Source organism: Eucalyptus grandis, chromosome 4, assembly GCF_016545825.1.
Source record: "Eucalyptus grandis isolate ANBG69807.140 chromosome 4, ASM1654582v1, whole genome shotgun sequence".
In the NCBI taxonomy this organism is placed as follows: domain Eukaryota; kingdom Viridiplantae; phylum Streptophyta; class Magnoliopsida; order Myrtales; family Myrtaceae; genus Eucalyptus; species Eucalyptus grandis.
Genome location: NC_052615.1, coordinates 1,258,410 through 1,276,389, shown reverse-complemented (window position 1 = coordinate 1,276,389; position 17,980 = coordinate 1,258,410). Strand labels below are relative to the sequence as shown.

General features: G+C 42.4%; 1 long non-coding RNA gene and 1 pseudogene across 1 annotated transcript; one reads left to right on the top strand and one right to left on the bottom strand.

Moving 5' to 3' along the window:
* Positions 1-14,063, top strand: part of LOC108957435 — a 52,415-nt pseudogene extending 38,352 nt beyond the window's left edge.
* Positions 14,064-15,529: 1,466 nt separating this feature from the next.
* Positions 15,530-17,530, bottom strand: LOC120292673. The gene is made up of 2 exons (XR_005550278.1): positions 17,431-17,530; positions 15,530-15,780 (listed from the first exon to the last, which is right to left on the bottom strand). It is a non-coding gene; the product is annotated as an uncharacterized LOC120292673 (long non-coding RNA).
* Positions 17,531-17,980: the final 450 nt, after the last annotated feature.

Genomic DNA, 17,980 nt, shown 5'->3' with positions numbered 1-17,980 from the left:
ATCTCCCTATCCCAAAATTAGAAATGATGCACACTTACTAAACAACTTTATAGGTTAAGCCGAACACTTTTATTTACATAGGTCTAATAGACAATATCGATCGGTACAACAAAATTTGCCGTGGTTTTCTATACCCAGCTTCATATCAAAAGATAACCCGACTTCCCTTTGACTTTCCTTTCCATTCGACCCTATACAAAAGTCTATTAGACAGTGCCGGCAATCCAAAAAGCTTCATTTGCTACTCGTCACGCTTAGTCACACCTAACCTGGTCCGTCAGCTGGCGGCGGCGGCATCATGCCCAGCATGATCCCATCATGACGGACATGCACCAACAAAAACTCCTAAACCACGGGGCCATCAGGTAAATCGAGATCATAGATGACTAGGACCCGCACACGGATGAATACCAACCCTTAGACCTCAACATGAGAGTGCTCCGTACACTCGCACTCAACATCAACTGGGATACCATAGAATGAACCTGGGTGACTGGTAGCAGCGGCATCTCTTCTAGTCTGAAATGTTAGTCCCCAAACGGGGTGAGTACAACCACTCAACAGTAAAAGATTCATCAAACTATATCAAGCATTACCGTCAGTATCTAGATTCACACAAGATAAACAAAAATAGGTAGTCAAGGAATAAATATGCATTAAAATCATGAAATTTTTTAATGTAATGGCAAATGCAATTTAAAAGAATCATAATGCATAATATCCAGTTACACAAGTCCCGATCATAGGGCCAAACTGTAATGACACGTCACATTCTATGCCATACAATTTAGTTCCTATAACTAGACACCACACACACTTAGTAGAATCATCCATTTTATCATTCAAAATATTTCATCCCCCAGAGGACCAATGTTTGCGTCCATCCGGGCATTCACATCCACCCTGGCATCACGAAAGCCTCCGGCATTTAACCACTAGGGCCACCGGGCATCCAGAGCGTATCACACATCCAGGCATCTCGTACCCCACCTGGCATCACGAGGAAACCTCCGAGGCTCACCACGAGAATGGTTACCCCAACCCTCCGGATTTACGTACCGACTAGCATACAACCGGACATCCCGAAACTCTCGGGGAAAAACCTCTGGCATTCAATCACTAGGGCCACCGAGCATCCACAAGGCATCGACTCCTTCGATCCTTTGGGCCTCCCAACTCCTAGGACATCGTTGACCCGAGGGTTCAACGGTAACAATTAACATTTTAATTTACAAAAATACTTTCAAATGCCAAAAACAATGTCTTGTGGACCCTTTATCTAATCTCAATATTGCACAATATGTCCACAGCCAGTATCATCATATCACATAATTATTCAAAACATATTCACCCTTGGGACAATTTGTGAAAATTCGAAAACAAAATGGCTCGATTTTTACAATGCACAGTCCTGGTAAAAATTTCGAAATAATTACTAAATGAACTCAGAAAATTATGAAATTTTGACATGTTATCAATTAGACCTAAAGGAAAAAGTTTCATGAAGAACACCAAGTCAACTTTCTTATGTATCAAGAGAAGAAATTGCTGTATTCGTTGCTAACGTTCTGTACTGACTTCTAGATTTAACATTTTCATAAAAAAATCGTTTCATTGATCAAACCTTTTTCATTTATTATAAATTTTTTATATGTTATTCCTACAGATGAACCCTACAACTTTCATTAAAGATTCAAAGTCAAATTTTGGCTAGAAAATTACAGAAAAATCATGAAATCACCGAAGGTCATACTGTCTTATGCAAAAACAGTCTACTAACCTAAAGAGAACTACTCCTACTCATTGAATCTCGGCATCCAACATCCACAGCCAAGTGTTTACAAGTGTATTAAACTACAATACAGTCTCTTCACTTCCAAAAATCCACCATAGTTAGATCCTTGAGTTCTCATTTCAATTCAAAAACCAAAATCCACAAAACCTTCTCTGCTTTTACTTAGTTACTTGATCTAGCTTCATCTTATTTGTCCAAAATCAACATGCAACTCTAAATTTTGCATCTTCTTACATCTACCAACTCCTCAATAGATAATAACAGCAAGCAAAACATAGATCAATGAACTTCTACTTGCCTCAAGTCTTCCTATTCGGTTGCTAGCCAAAAACAGGGATTCGAGAGGGTCTCGGCTTGGCTCAATCGGCGACGGGGATTGGCGGCATCGACAGTGGTAGCTCGGACACAGCACGGGTGGAGGGTGGCCTTCCTTCTCTGCCCTCACACGCTCGGACCGCTCACTACTTGTGGCACCCCTTGACGGCCCCCGATCCGTTAGGGTCGCCACAGTTCGATTTCCATTCACTTTCCTTAATAATATGTCACTCTGATACCATTTCAATTGCAGCGGGTCCATGGAACCAGGGGATTTATATCTTTTAGATTGGTCCCTTGCGCAATTTATATAATGGAAGCATATCCAACAACTCCCTTCCCTATATTTAGAAAACGATGCACACCAACTAAAACATTTATAGGTAAAAGCCGTATACTTTTATTTACATAAAGCAGATGGACATCTTTAGTCGGTACATCGAAATGTCATGGTTTTCTATACTTGGCTATACTTCAAAAGATGACCGACATCTCCTCCAACAGTCGTACACTTAAAGTCCATCAATCAGTGTCGGCGTCCAAAAGTTCCTTCCTTTGCTATCCTTCTCCTCGCGGTCATATCCAACCACTTGATTCATCTACCGGTAACAGTGGCAACAGAGGTATCTTATCTAGTCTGAAATGTTATTCCCCAAAAGGGGTGAGTACAACCACTCAGCAGGTAAATGACTCAATAAACCACTCAATGCATCACACAATACAATCATAACAATCATAGCATAAGACATATCATTCAAGCATCCATGCATAATTTACCTTAGAGCCATGCATATGTCATCATACCACATGTATACACATCCTCTTGTAATCATCACCATCATATCATACATGTACCGTCATGCCATAGGTGTACATACATTCATGCACTTACCATCATCATGTCACACATACCATCATGCCATAGGTGCATATACATCCATGCACTTACCATCATCATGTCACACATACCATCATGCCATATGCATACACCCATGCACATGATTCATTTTCAATTCTTATCTTTCACAAGGATCTCATTAGTTTTTCTTTCCAGGGACCAATGTTTGCATCCCACAATTTATCGCTTGTACCCAACCAGGCATCATGAGGAACCTTCGGGCATGTATTCAAAATACAACGGGCATCCACCCCCCCACATTCTCGGGCATCTCGCATCCCAACTAGCATCACGAGGCATTCCCCCCGGGCACAAACCTCCAAGGCTTCTGGCATTTACACTCCTTGGCCGGGCATCTCGTACCCCAACTGGCATCACGAGGTATCCCCTCGGCACACACCTCTGAGGCTTCCGGGATTATGTACCGACATACCACCAGGATCCCCCCTCTGGAATTATGTACTGTATACCACCGGGCATCCCGACACTCCTAGGGAAATCTCCGGGGCTCGCCATGAAAATGGTTACCCCTACCTTCCGGAATTACGTACCGACATACCACCAGGCCTCCCCTGGAATTACGTACCGTATACCACCGGGCATCCCGACACTCCTGGGGCATCGTCGGCTCACACCTCTGATAGTCTTCTCATCACCACAATGCATATTCACATACATCTCATTTTCAATTATAGCTCATATTCAACATGGCATATGATGTGATGGCAAACAAGATCATTTTCATCATTTGATTCTTATATGCATTTCCAATCATCATCATACAGACAGCAAGATACAACCACTTATGGCAATACAATTCATGGGGTCCATACAACTTAGAATAATCCATACATCATGGCTTTTTGAAATTTACCAAATTCCAGCTTACACAATTTCGGAAAACATGTAAATTAAATATCCATATGATCTTTAAAAATCATACAATCAGAGTATGTAATAGAAAAGACATAAAGGTAGCAATTTCATGAAGAACACATGCCCAAAAGAGCTTCACACAAGAAGATATAGCTCACACAATACAGCATTCGGATAAAATCAGATTGCGCAATTCTTGAAATATTTCGATTAAAATACCAAAATGACCTCCAAAACTTATGAAATTTTACCAGGTTATATTCAAGACCCTAAGGTAGATTTTTCATGAAGACATCTAGGCCAGATTCGCTCTATATAATTAACTATAGTGGATCGAAGCTCCTGTTCCTAGTACCGAACGGTCCAGTTTAGTTATCTCCGAAAAATCAAATTTTCGCCTACTTATCTTTCTTCATTTCCTCTGAAATTTTGATATGTTTTTTCCTCAAGAGGTCCACTACAACTTTAATTAAGGGTATGGTGAGATTCTCAAAGGATAGTCACCATATAGTCCACGAAGTCTCGGGAGTCCAGTACCATACTTCCAGATCTTCCGTCTTCAAAAGAAAATAATTTCACTAGGCTACACTTGCTCGTTTTGTCTCAAATTCTAGTATGTTAATCATAAGGATGTTCTCTACAAATTTCGTCAAGAAGTTGAAGTGAAATTCTTAGTAAAAGGTGACATGAAACACACAAAACCACCAAGAGGTCGACAAAACAGTTCCAGATCTAGCTTTTTCGTAGAGGAAGGTTTCACCCTTAAAACTCAACCATTTTATCTCAAATTTTATTATGATATAATTTGAGATGTTTTCTACAACTTTTGTCAAGAAGTCGAAGCCAAAATCCGACTCAAACCACGTATTCAAGCCTCTACAATATTCTGGGTCAGGCGGTACACTCGAAAACAGAATCCTATTTCATAAACAACACACTCAAAGCTTCGGTTCTCACACCCTAAACGTCCGAGATTCACCACCATTCAAACACACAAGCAAGACACAACATGCAAAAGCAGAATATAGATCCCAACTTGCCTTTATACCGAGCTACAACGAGCACGACGGTGGACGACGGACGCACGGCGACAAGCGACGGATGAGCGGACGGACGGACACACCGCTCTTCCTCCTCTCTCTCGGTTCCTCACTCTCTCGGCAACCCTCTCCCTCTCTCTCACTCTCAAAACCAGCCACTCCCTCTCTCTCTTTCTTTTTGGTTGCTTATATACTTGCATGCATTCTCATTTTGCATGGGGGACACTTGTCCCCAAAGAGGAGACAAGTGTCTCCATTTTTTAAGACACTTGGAGGAGGCCATGCGGCTCTTCCTCCCCCCTCCATGTGTCGACAGCCCAATGGGCTTCATGGACCAGCCTTTTGGCCCACTTTAGGCTCAACATTCTGGGTCTAAGGTCCAAACTTAAATGGCCCAAGTTTATTTTTAATAATACATCTTAATCATCATTTAAATAAATACCTAATTGCATAATAAAATGGCCAAAAGACTTTGTGACATTAATCCATAAAAATCAAATCTATAAAGTGCATAGTCAAGAACAAAGTCTTCTTTATCAAGTTGTTCTATAGCACTAACCTTGATCATCCATTAACATTTTCCACTTAAATAAATACCTAACTTGCAAAATTAATAAGGCCATAAACTTGTAGTCACAAATCCATAAATTCCAATTTATAATGCACATGGCCAATGATAGAATTTTGTTTCCTATCACATAATTATCCATTAAAAAGCTTGGCCATAAATCTTATTGCAAATTATGGATTAAATGGCCATAAAGTAACTTAATGGTACTTCCATCACCTATTCATAGACTTTAATGTAACTAGAGGTCGTCATGAATTTTGGAATGCCACACTGCTCACCCTCTCTCTCGAACTCTCGCTCAAACTCTCTCTCTCTCTCTCTCTCTCTCTCTCTCTCTCTCTCTCTCTCTCTCTCACTTGCTCACCCACTCACTCTCTCGGTCTCACTCTCCCTTGCTCAAACTGAAAGCTTTTGCTTTCTTGATTAATTGATTTGCTAATGTTTGCATGCAAGTGATAGATGGCTTCAAGGAAGAGAAAAGTGGAAGAAGGCTGAGGTAACCATGGAAAAGTGGAGAGTGGCATTTTCCCTTGTCCGGTTCTCTCCCCCCCTTTTCGGTCGACAACTTTAGGGCCCTCATGGGCTGCTTGGGCCCAAAAAATTTTGGGGCCAAAAGAAAGTCCAAATAAAAGGCCCATAAACTTTAAAATATAAACCCATAATCTTTGCACCATTATGAAGTACTTTGTTTTTCAAAGAAATCAATTTACATTCCCATAATCCATTTGCTTCAAGTACAAGTGCATAACCGAAGTTCTTGCGTGGAGGAAAGATTTGATCAAGCAACAAGATGGAAAATTTTCATTTCCTTACTTGGCAAATTGCATGAAGAAAAGACGTACATGATCCCCATGCTCGGTCCAACTTCTCAAAATTTTTATTCTTAAATTCGGCATGTAGGTTCTTTTTTGCACGGCTGAATTTTATCAATCGATCAAGGTCCGAAGACTTCTCTTGTTGCACGGTTGATCGGTCCATTGCTAAACATATCTTATCAATCCAATAAATAAACAAATATGAATTAATGCCCATAAATGATATCAATGCCATAGTTCGATGATACTTCCATCGATTGGTCATGAATGTCCCCTATCCGAGGATTCGTTGAAATTCGTTGAAAATGCCTATTACAAAAGTTGTCCAGCACATTGCTGAAGGTCAACACTTTATCTTTAACAACTTTGACAAGTTGATTCTTCAAAGCCGAAACCTCAAGCATTTCACCCCGGAAAATGATGCTATTTCTTTTCTTCCAAATTAAATAGCACATGGCTCCAAAACCGAGCAATGGAATGGAAGAAATCCTTACCAATCAGGAAATTCAAGGCCCAAAGGAGATTTTCCACCCAAGATCTATTACGCCAAGGATGATTACATCTACTAGCCCAAAAAAAAAAGCAAGAGTCACCGAGACAAGACAAGCAAAGAAGAGATGGTCGATATAGTCTAGAGTGACATTGCAAAAAGCACATACTTCATAGCCAATTCTACCATAAGATAAGAGGAAAGCCTACATTGGTAGGCGATTCCTGGTGATTAACCAAAGGTGGAATTGACATCTGGGAGCAATGGCATTGTTCCAAATAAACTTAGCCCAAGGGACGCGATTCTTTTTGCTTTTTATGGCATCCCAAGCAGAGGCCACCGAGAAAACACCAAAAGAGGAACCGTGCCAAGAGAACCGGTCAGACACTCGAGTAAGAATTGGGATGGAAAAATCGCAACACTCCAAGAGTGACCTAAAGACCCGCCCCACCGGAGAAGTGAGGTCTGCCATCGTCACAAGCTTCGAGAGGCTAGAGCCCTCCATAAGAGAAACCGGAATAAAAAAAAAAAAAACACAAGGGTCCTTCTTTATGCCAATTATTGAACCATAGAGAAACATAGCGACCATCACCCACTTCCCAAATAAAGTATGACCTGAAATCCCTCCTCAACTACAAGATTCTCCTCCATGCCCAAGAGCACATGGTAGGAACAGTGGAGACCCAAAAAATTCCCCTCTTTAAAAAATTGGAGTGAATCCACCTACACCACAAGGACTCTTTATTAGTAAACAAGATCCAAATATATTTTACCATGGCTGCTTTATTGCAATCTTGCAATCTCGCAATACCTAGTCCACCCTCCTCCTTAGGAGCACAAACATCTTCCTAAGAAGCTTTAGCTCCGCCCGACCTAGGGTAGGCCCCTTCCAAAGGAAATATCTTAAGATACACTCAATACGGTCTAACACTAAATAGGGAAGGGTAAAAACATTAGCCCAGAAAGCTTGGATAGAATGAAGCACCGACCTGATCAACTAAAGTCTTCTAGTGAAGGAAAGAAACCGTTGAGCCCACGACTGGACCCTGGCTGTGATTCAGTCAATAAGAGTCACGCAATCTGCCTTCCCAAGCCTCTTGGAAATAATGGGTACCCCCAGGTAGCGTGGCGGAAGCTTACCTTCTTGGAATCCAAACGCCAAAAGAATGTTCCTTTAAAAAGAATCAAAACCCCCTGCAAGAAACACTTCACTCTTGTTCTTGTTAGGTAGCAAACCACTCCAAGAGGACAAGATATCAATGCCCCTTTTAAAGAGGGACACCGACGCCAAATCAGTCTTACAGAAAAGAAAGACATCATCAGCGAAAAAAAGATGAGATAGTTTCACGGCTTTACACCTCCAGAAATACTTGAAGCCCTTATGTGAAGTGCAAGAAACCAGGATCCCAGAACAAATCTCCATTATGAGGGTAAAAAGATATGGAGACATCAAGTCCCCTTGCCGAAGGCCACGCCCACCTGAGAAGAAATCATTGATCGAGATGGAAAACTTTGGAGTGCGAACACAAACCATAATGAGTCTGATCATCCACTCTGGGAAGTCAAAAGCTAAGAGAGTAAGCTTAAGGAAATCCCAATCTACCATATCGTAGGCCTTCTGGAAATCTACCTGAATAGCACACTTAGGTAGATACGGCTCTAGGTGGAAACCTGAAAACAATTCCTGGGCTAAGAGAATATTGTCCCTGATTCTTCTTCCCTTCACAAAAGCATTCTGAGACGGACTAATTAGGTCATTCAAGACAACTACTAGGCGGTTAGCCAAAATCTTAGTAATGACTTTGTAAATGGTGTTACAACAAGTTATGGGCCAAAAATCTGAGACAGCACAAGCGTTTGGAACCTTCAGCACTAGATTTAAGATCGTGTTGTTTACCTCTCTAAGCAACCGACCCGATGAAAAGAAATTTTTCACCACCTCTACCATCAAAGGACCCACAATCTCCCAATTGTACTTATAAAACTCAACAGTAAAACCATCAGGCCCAAGAGCTTTTCCATGAGCGAGAGAAAATATAGTATCACGAATCTCAGAGTTTAGGACTGGAATAGAGAGGAAACCAACCTGATCCATCGAGAGCGGCTACCAAATGAACTCCTTCAGCTCCTATAGCGAGGGCTTCAAGAGGGCTACCTATGGAGATAAGAGGTCCTTGAAGAAAGAGACAAAAACATGAGGCACCAAAGCAGGATCCTTGACCAAAGCACCCGAAGGATCCTTGACCGAGAGGATCCTGTTCCTAAGCTGTCTTCTGTTAACGAGTGATGGAAAAACTTGGTGTTCCTACCACCCTCCTGGAGCCACCTAACTCTTGATTTTTGTCTGTAGAAAGACTCTTCATGAGCTCGCAGATCCACAAACAGCCTACACCGGGACTTTTCCAGTTCTGCAAGAGTAAAGTTGTCAGGGTCCTGCTAGAGACCAATCTGGGTACAACGAAGATCATTCCTAGCTTCATTAGTCCTCATTGAAATGTCTAAGAACTCCTCTCTATTGAGCTGCTTGAGGCGACCTTTTAGGGCCTTTAACTTGCAAATAAGTTTGAACATGGGAACCCCTTGCACCGGACTCTCCTAAACGTGCTGAACAATAGATGGAAAAGCCGAGTGTTTCATCCAGAAATAAAAAAATTTAAAAAAAAAAAAAAAACTTAAAAGGTTTCCTCCTAAAACCCTGGTTAAGGACTTTGACCACCATGGGGGAATGATCGAGATATAGCACAGGTTGAAAGGAAGCCTCGTCTTCCAAAGAAAAAGAAAAGTCCATATTCCACTTGGCATTCACCAGCACATGGTCAATCTTCCTCATTTTCCTATTGGCACCCAAGGATGTGGACCAAGTAAAACGAAAGCCGACATATCTTAAGTCTTCCAAATCCGTGCAGGCTAAGCAAAGACTAAATTCGTCAAAGTACAGAATCCATGCATTAGAACCCCCAACCCGATCTGTCGAGTCTTTTATGGCATTGAAATCACCAGCAACCAGCTAGGCTAAGTCATGTACTAAGCTGTTCATCCGAACCAGGTCGTCCCAAAGGGGACGACAATGAATAAAAGTATGCTCTCCATAAATGATTGAAGTACAGCAAGCTTGCCCCAACAGAATAAACTTTAGCTGGCCGTGGATAGCTTGATAATTAATAGTAGTAGGTTCAAAACTAACCAAGTCCGAATTCCAGCCAAACCATATTCTACCTAGAGGGGAGAACTCATAATTAGCAATCCAATTCCAACCCTCCAAAAGGTTTGAAGAGAGGTTCAGGGACTTTCATCTCAAGAAGACCAACAAAACTTAGATTATTCGAAGAAACAAAACTTCTAACTTTAGCTCGCCTTATGGGGTCAATGAGGCCCCTAATATTCCATATACCTATATTCATAATAGTAAGAAGGAGAGAAGATTACCTCTTCTTAGTAGTCCTACGTCGACTGGAGGCCGAAGTAGGTAATACCGAGGGGGGCTGATCAGGGTACAGCTTCAGTAATTTATCTTGCATAGATTCAGAATTCACAAGAATATCAGGCCTTAGCTTTAGCAACTTATCCTGCATTGTTTCCGCCGGGAGGGTCGAGGGGGGAACCGGATAAGGGTCGCCAACCGAAAGAATGTCATCATCGTCGAATCCATCATAAGCACTTGGTCCTACAATCTCATTGTCCGAGCCATCACGAGGCACCATGGAAATCGGACCAGCATTTGCCTTAACCTGGGAGGCTGGACCTTCCCTAATCTTTAAAGATTTTTTTGAACTTGTAGGAGGCTTACGAGGTGCTTTCTTCTCCAGAGCAAGACCTTTTATCTTCAGAGATTGTCCCCATTTAGAAGGAGGAGGCAACCGGGAGGACGCTGCATCCTTACCCATGTGGGACTTGATCTTCTTTCCCCTCACATGCTTCCAACCAGGATCAGCATCCTGTTGAGACAGTTCAGCAGCAAGAGCTGCATTCAAAGGCTATACCAGGGCATCACCTGAGCCCTGGCAAACAACACCACTTTACGTGGTAAAGAGGCATCAACTAGAGGAACATCATCTTGCAATTAAGAGAGATTCCCCCAAAAGTCGTACCAGCAGTTCTACTATCAAACAAAGGATTATCAACAAAAGCAAACCACCTGTCTTTGCTAAACAACAGACGCCTCAGGAGCTAGAGGCGGAAGAGGAGGGGAGATAACCGAGCTTTAAGGGGCTTGATGAGCACCCTGTTGCTGTCGAGCAGCTCCCGCCACGGATGGACGTGCTGGAGGAGGGCCACATCTATGGCAAAAAATGCCACACACCGGACAAGCTTCATGTTTCCATTCATATTCTACTCCCACCATACACGATCCACCTTTCTGAGTAATCTCGATAGAGTCGCAAGAAGGTTGGTTAGCAGTAAGCTCAACACAAACTCGAGCAAACGTGACCATCTTCAGCTAGCTTGTTCGTTGATCAACGAATAAGGGCCTCCCTATGACACTGGCAACTTTACTGATGGCCTAGGCAGACCAGAACACCAGCGGGAGGTTGGTCAACCTAACCCACACCGGCACGGTAAGATGCGCATCTTTCTTCATCTCAAGGGTAGGCTTCCATTGCTGGAGAACAAAAAGAATCCTGGCAATAGTTATGTGCCCCCCTTCCAATATCTTCCTACGAAACTCTCCAGCCGGAAAATGGAGGAAGAAAAACCCCTTACCATTAGACATCACTTTGGCAAGGTTAGGTCCCCAAACTTTCTTCAAGGTTGATTCAATAGATTCGAAGGGTAGTTGTCTACCAATAAAATATCCAACGAGGCATTCAAGTAGCTTAGGATCAGCCGCCTCAACCTCATTACCAGTCATCTCCACTACAGGTTTGCCATTAATAATGGACGAAGGGAAATACTCAAGATCGTACCCCTTCTCCACAACCTTGGCAACAACAGCCCTAGTGCGCGGAGCCAGTTTGCCATAATCCCTACTCTGTTGAGGCCTTTGCGAGGCCGATCTTTCACGCCTCCTCCCTCTCAGTCCCGACGGACCAATAGGAGGGTGATTCAATTGAGGGCCATCCCTCACAACAACATTTGACTCAACACCACATTCCCCATCTACCACCGAAAGACCATCCTAAGCTGAGCGGTCAATAGCAGGTATGGAAGAGCTACAAGAGCTCGGCCCAACACCAGCATTTTGGACCAAACTTGCCTCTGCCATCGTTTTACAGATCACGAAAAAACCAGCAGAACAGGGTGCGAAAGCCCTAACCGAACGCAGCCATTCGACCGAAGAAAGAGGACGAACCAGGCAAAAACTCTTTGTGGGTTTTGAAGAGGTGTAGAGGCACCCCTACCCATGAAAATCAGCTCCAACAAACGGTCAGATCGTTGGGAAACAGGAGCGAAGCAGATCGTGTGAATAGGGAAGAAATCGCTCGAGCTGAAGGTGGGTGCTAAGGAGTCCAAGCTAGCCCCACTAGAACTCAGAGCAGCAGCAGCAAGACGCACGAAAGATCCTGAGCAGACTATCCTTCGAGGAACCCCAGAGCCACAACAGCAGCCGCACCACCAGAATCCGAGTAAAGCAGCAGCAGGCAATTCACGGAGAAAAGGGCAGCTTTGATCTCCGAATGAGAAGGAGACGGGCGAAACCGTTTAGTGAAAATCAAGAGGCTTATCAGAGGAAGCAAACCTCCAATTTGCACACCAAACGGAGGACTGAGGTGGCCAAGCGAGCAAAATGCCGCTGGTGTGAACAGGACGGAAATCGCACCAGCAGAAGGGAAAAGTGAGTAGTACCCTTCACTCCTTATTACAACACATATTACATCATGCTTCTTAGTAGTCTGAGCTTCATCCTCTTTAAATCCTACAAAACAGAACTCTCTCTCTCCCTCCCTCCATTCATCATCTTGAAATCCTTCTCAGGTGAGTTTCGCCTGCCTCTTGATTCCATAGCCCTCACATCCCTCTACTAGGCGAAACGAAATCCTTTCTCTCTCTTGCCATTGTGAAACTTGTTGGATTCTTTATGGAGACATCAGCGACAAGCATCATGTTGGCGTTTTTTTTTTTTTTTTTTTTTTTGGGGGGACATATAGTTCCATTTACCAACTCGGCTGAGTTGCTGTCACCCCATTTGCAGTTCTTGTGACTGGTCTTTGACTCAAAACACAGAGGATAAGAAATAAGAATAAAGGCTTAAGGTAACTTCTGTGCAGTAGTTTGAAGTCTGTAAAAACGACTTCATCTTCATCACTGTGGATTTTGTACGAAAAATGCTTGACTTGCAAGATTTTGATGAGTTTTAAATAATCGGTTCGTAAAAATGCTTGTGTGAACTGTAAAATCATTTGGAAGACAATGACCGAGAAATTGTTGAGGAATCTTATGTGGTTCTTCATTCTATTTCTATCCTCCGCTTTATACATGTTGATTGGAGACACATTCCATTTCTGACATGTTTTAACCTCATTTGGCAACTCACATTGGACATTTCTCGCTTCACTGGTAATTTGAGACCAAACAATAAAGGAAAAAAAAAGAAAAATACCCACTCCTAGGAATTTGATTGCTTAGATCGGGATTCCTTTTCATAATTGCATGGCCATGAAACATGGCCTTAAGTGTTTAAGGTGTATGCTCTGGGTGATCCGTAAATTCTAACTTGGATGAAACATGACTGAGCATCCCTTTCCCTATTCAACCTAGCAAAATGTCAGTATTTCAAAACCATGCTCATTTTTTTGTGGGGAATTTGTCTTCCCTCTAAATTTTCCAAGGTAAAAAGTGAATTTGAAAATCACTCATCCTAATCGAACTCTTTTATGTTTACCTATGCAGGTCATGGATACTGTTGAGGATGTTATCGACTTTATCCTGAGAAAAGAGTGTGGTTCTTGACATCACCTAGACAAAAGATGCCTTTTCTTTTGTGGTATCTAAACAATTGTCAATTCTTTGGAAGCCGATATGATCTTTCATTCTGTGTCTTCCCTATCATAAAAAGTAACTACCATCAGCTAGTTTTCTATTGATTTTGCTCATCGTGTGTGTATGACGTTCCTTGAAGGCGGTCCACATCCCATTTGAATTAGGTTAGATCAAATGAAAAATTTATGGTTCTTCTTACTCTTTTCTCAATGCATGCGATGTCAATTACATGATTTTTGGGAAAGTATCCCAATGTTCTTTGTTATGTGTATGTGAGAATTGTAATTGGCAAATCTGAAATTTTTATGGACCCTTACCAAACGGGGCGATGTTTGGATCTCCAAATTCAGCCGTAATAGATGGACCTCGTGTTGCATGAGCTTAGTTTTAGATTGGATGGCATGATGCAAAACAAATTCAGACTATAAATTGGTCAAAATAAGCAGCAACGAAATTACCTCGACGGAAAAGATACATAACTTATGAAAAGAGAAAATAATAATAAGGGAACAGATACATAGTTATCGTGCCTGGTTGATCCAATGCCTCAGAACTTCACAACAAGCTGATCGTCTGAAGGATATGACGCAGAATTTTTCCTTCTTCTCACCGCTGATATATATTCAGTAGCCTTGGAACTTTAGGACTTGCTTAGGATGGCTCCTAGGTTTCCCCAGTGATTTATCCAGTGCAACGTGGAAATCACTAAAAGGAACAAGCTTGATCCTGTAGTTTTGGAGAAATTAATATGCATCCACAATCTAAACACACTCTTGAGGATAAATACTATTGAAAATTACTATAAAGATACGGAGACCTAAATATAGCAATTTGAGTGGTTGTTACAAAAGACAAACTCATTTTAACTTCCCATCACGCGCTGGTTCCAGCAAGTGACCAGCAAGTGATCTATCATTCTTCTACACTATCTTACGTCATTTGAACTGATCCAGTTATGCAGCCAAAATCCCCTCAAAGAAAGATCTTGTAAACCATAAGAACCACTATTGCATTGGTTTATACATTCCTCTTAGTCTCAACTCTAGGGCTAATTTTTTCGCTCAAATTTATTTGCGTCAAATACTGAAATTGAGCTTTTGGGCCAAATTTAAACAAAAAATAAAACTATAGGTCATTGTTAAGATGGAGAACGAAACATAGACAAGTCAAATTGTAAGGCTTGACTGAAATAACCTCATAACCATAGGCAGAAATTTTAGTTCGCTACTCCTTAATTTACCCTGAAGATAAAAAATGAAGTTGCCATTGTAATGGTTTCTTAGACATCCCACCATATGTCACCATGGTTCCTCCCTGCTTGAGAACAAAACTAAATCAGCTCTCTTCAGAAAGATAAGGGAAGCACTCGGCACAAATTTAACACATATTGCACCTCAAAAATTTCATCACCAAGGAAGCAGCATTGCCACCAACGCAATTTAACCCAAGGGTGGGTTCTTTTAGATCACCCTAGTACAAAGTCAATAAGATATAAATAAAGAACTCAAGTGCCAATGGCCAAAAATGGATGTGTCCACGCATAAGAATATGGTAGAATGGGTTAATGGATGGACGGTACCAGTAGACTCTTAACATTCTTTACTTCTAATTGGCTCTCAGTGAACACTTCTTCAGCACCAAGTTTCTTCAACGCGTCTTTTGCTTCATCATTGTCACGCCCCGATCCTCGGGCACGCACACATCCTTCTCACTTGGTCGATTTTATAATGCGATATCCCAGGACAATGTATCGCCGACCCTTTAATTTATTAAGCACATGCGGAAGCAGTTAAATTCCCGGACAATAAAACGATGGGATAGAAAAGCAGGGCCATATTTTTCATATTGAAATTTATAACCAAACTTTTATACAAAACACAAACCACTTCAAAACTAATCACATCAAAATGGAGATCTCAAAGGAAGACAGAAACTTAGACGAACTGGGCCGTACTCAAGGCCCCTCTCAGGATTATCTTCTTCTTCCAAAAATCATTCTCCTCAAGTTTCACCTCCAAGTTCTCATTCTCAGACTCCTCCTCATCAGCTCCTCATCGGGGTCCTGAAATGTTTTTCCCCAAACTGGGATGAGACTACGTCTCAGCGAGTTCTACCCCACTAAGGCCAGATTAGTAAACTATTATACTAAAGGCTGCCTATACACGCACAGGGCAGAAGACTTACCTTGGCCTCAGATCCCCACCTGCAAGTCAGTACAATTCATAATAGGCACCCAAGCAATCATATCACTGATCGAAGCATCGATCAAATCGACCTAGTCGATTAAATGCCAACAAGACCACTCACGGTCATTTCTAATCAGTCAATCAATTCACGACATCAAATCAAAGCAATGATCAATCGACCTAGTCGATTACATATCAGCCTGACCCTTTCCCAGTCATTCAAGCTATTGCTATACATACTCAATTAACAAAACCAATAACCGAGCCACGTGCATTCTCCGAGGTAATGCATTACTTTACCGAGCCCACGTGCCCTTTAAAATGCCATTTTGAATCAGCGAGCCCACGTGCATTCTCCGAGGCGATGCATCAAGTCACCGAGCCCACATGTCTCTTCAAGATGCCAAATGTACTCATTGGGACCATGTGCATTCTCCGAGGTAATGCATCAAATTACCGAGCCCACGTGTCCTTTTAGATGCCAAATGTACTTATTGAGACCACGTGCATTCTCCGAGGTAATGCATCAAATTACTGACCCACGTGTCTCTTTTAGAATGCCACACTTAATCACCGAGCCACATGCATTCTCCAAGGCGACATACTTCGTCACCGAGCCATGTGCATTCTCCGAGGTGATATATCTAATCATCAAGCCCCATGCATTCTCCAAGGCGACGTACTAACCAACGAGCCACGTGCATTCTCCCAGTGATATACCAAATCACCGAGCCACATGCATTCTCCGAGATGATGTACGATTCACCGAGCCACGTGCCTTTCATGATGATTCATCCCATTTCTAAAGTAATTATCCACAATTAAATCAATTCAGCACAAATTAAAGCTCAATTAAATAAACGGACTGCGCCACGATGATCAGCACGAGATTTTGATCGTTGGCCATCTCAAACTTAATTTTTGAAAAATAAATAATTAATTAATTAATTTCGAAAATTAATTATTAGATATTAAAATTCCGTTTAGCTCAAATTAAGGTCCAATTAAATAAACAGACTTCACCACGATCATCAGCATAATTTTCTGGTCACAGGCCATCTCAGTTGAATTTTCGGAAAATAAATAAATATTTAATTAATTTCGAGAATTAAAAGTTAATTATAATAAATCCAATTTAGCTCAAATTGGTGCTCAGTTAAATAAACGGACTTCACCACAGTCATCAGCATATTATTCCGGTTCCGGACCATCTCCCTTGAATTTTCGGAAAATAAATAATTATTTAATTTAATTCCGAAAATTAATATTTAAATACTAAAAATTCCACTTAGGCCCGAAAAGCCTAATTGAAGCCCACTAAAGGTCGGGAAAAATCCCGAGGCACTTCCAATAATTAGTAGACCATGTCTACTTGCTAAATACACAACCAAAATATCTAACATGCATCACAATTGTCTCATAATCACTAATCTACTCTAATCTAACCACCTAATTGCATTTAATTAAACCTAACCAACCCCTAAGCATAATTAGTAAACTAAGCAGGGATTAGTGAGATTACTCACCAAATCGCGCGCAAATCGGATCAATCCGACGAGGGCGACGCGAGGAACGATTCTTCCCGAAGCGACTCACGGATCCGGGGCCTAGAAACGGCCCAAAAGCGGGCCCAAAGTCGCTGAAACCCACTCGCAGGTTTGCTGGACGGGGCTAATCGGGGCTGCTCCGGCGGCTAGGGTGGCGAGGGGAAGCCGGCGGAGGGCGAGGGGAACGCGGGGGAGGTCCGGCGGTGCTGGGCGGTGGCCGGAGCTGGCCGGACGAGGCGGGACAACAGCTGGGTCGCGCGGGGGAAGGGGCTGCAGCGAGCGACGGACGCAAGGTGTGCGCAGGTGGGCGGTCCGGCTCCGGCGCGGCGGCGACGGGCGGCTGGTTGCTGTCTTTGTGCGCTTGCGGCTTCCGCTCGAGCTTCTGCTTTCTGGTTTCGCTTGCTCGAGCGTACAGAGGAAGGAAGAAGAAGAAGAAGAAGAGAGAGAGAGAGAGAGAGAAGATAAGGTTGGACCGGTCAAAATGAGGAGAGAGAGAGAAGTCGGTGGGGGCTGTCCGCACGGGAAGAAA